Source organism: Echinops telfairi, unplaced genomic scaffold (assembly GCF_000313985.2).
Source record: "Echinops telfairi isolate 266 unplaced genomic scaffold, ASM31398v2 ScPeMD7_655;HRSCAF=1070, whole genome shotgun sequence".
NCBI classification, from domain to species: Eukaryota; Metazoa; Chordata; class Mammalia; order Afrosoricida; family Tenrecidae; genus Echinops; species Echinops telfairi.
The window spans coordinates 11,763,296-11,765,255 of record NW_022104553.1 but is presented as its reverse complement, the minus strand read 5'-3'; positions in this window follow the sequence as shown (position 1 = coordinate 11,765,255).

Genomic DNA, 1,960 nt, shown 5'->3' with positions numbered 1-1,960 from the left:
GGGAGACAAGACCTGGAAAACGTCTGCCCTACCCCAAAGAGATTCCCTCCCACAGAATGTCGTAGAGTTCGGGTGGGCCCATCTTTCAGAAGAAAGTTCCCTGTGCAGGCCACTTTCAAAACCCTGAGATTCTGAGCCGTAGACAATGCTGGCAGACTCTGCGACTTTCTCCTGAAAGGACTCAGGTGCATTTGGATAAAGTCCAGTTGGCATTCCTTTGCTTCGCGCCGAACCCCCCCACCAGAAGGGAAGAGGGACTGATGTTGTGGCAGCCTGAGATACAAGGCAGGGCTACCTGCCCCCTCCCCACCCTATCCCCCTCTTTCCACTCTGCTGATTAATGCCTGCGCCTTGAACTTGCCTGGTAGTGGGAGGATAACTTCCACCGCCATGGCTCAGTTCTGGGCCTCTGGAGCAGGCCTGGGCTGTGAGCCTCTTCTGCCTGAGAGTAGGCTGACTTTCCCATGAGCTGGGGGCCTGCAGGACCTTCAGTGGGCACCAGGCTACCTCCTGGCGGATGCCTTGGCAGACATGACACTTGTGAGGCAGGGTTATCCGTTTGCACGTCTGGGTATGCCGGTCTCGAGCTCCACAGTGGCATCACTTGTCCCCTTCTGACTTGCACTGATACTCGTTCGTTCCCTTTGGCGCTCTCTCATTCCCAATATAGAAGACCCTGCCAGATCCCGTGACTTGCATTGATTCCAGGCCCTTAGCCGACTTCTTAAAGGGGGAACTCGAACGCTCCCCACTCCTTCCGGCTCCAGAAGCCCTCCAAGTGCAGCTTGCTGTGGTGCACAAAGGCATCCACAGAGGGGGAGGGGGAGCGAGGAGTGAGGGGTGTGTTTGTGCAACACTGGCGGGTGTGGTTATGGACAGGAAGCTAGACGTTGAACCACTTCACAGATGCCGGCACGGTGCCCAAGCTGCAGTTCCTCTACTGGGCGAGGCCGCGTCCTCTGGCGCGGCCACCTGCAAACTGCTAGTTGGACCTGCAAGCCATGTGCCTTGGCTGAGCCTGCAGGCCAGGCCCTTGCTCCTGAGACGCCTGGAGGCAAAGTCTTCCCTGGCACGATCGCATGATGTTGTTCTCAGGGCCTCGTTGTCGGCCTGCTGACAGCATGTCCGAAAGTGAGAGCCTGTCTGCCACCCGCTCTTGTAAGGAGCATCCTCCCAGGACCGATGTACTTGTTCTTTAGGTGACCCAGGGCAACATCAATATTCTTTGCCGACATCCCAATTGAGATGCATCGTTCCTTCTTCAGTCAATTGTATTCATTACCCAGCTTTCTCATGCCCATGAGCTCATTGAAAATAGCCTGGCTTGGGGCAAATGGTCTTTTTTATTGATGCTTTTAAGTAGTTGAGGAGTTTCCCTTTTATCCCTATTTGATGAGTACGGTTATCAGGGATTGTTATTGGCTTTTGTCAAATGTGTTTTTTGGTGTCAATTGATGTGATCGTATGGCTCTTTTCCTGTTTTGTGTTTTTAAAATTTGGTGGAATAAATGGATTGTTTTTCTAATGTTGAATGATCTTTTCGTCCCTACCAAACCCCCAACTCACTGGCATCGAGTTAATTCCAGCGCATGGTAACTCCGTAGGATAGGCTAGAACTGCCGCTTTGGGTTTTGAGACTGAATCTTTACAGGAGTAGATAGCCTGACCTATCCCCTGCACAGGAGCTGGTAGGTTCAAACCAGTGACCTGTGGCCAACGGCTTAATCCACAACCCTGACATCGGTAGCATATGACTCTTACTTGGTCATCATGTGTTATGGTTTTGCTATGGGTTGGATTCTATGGGCTAGAATTTTGTTGGAAATGTTTGCATCTGTATTGGTCTAGGTACTTTAGAGAAACAAGTCCACAGCGACTCATGTATAAGAGAGTTTTATGTAAAGAAAGTGTGCATCACGAAAACATCCCAACCCAATGCTGCCCAAGCCCACAAGTCCAA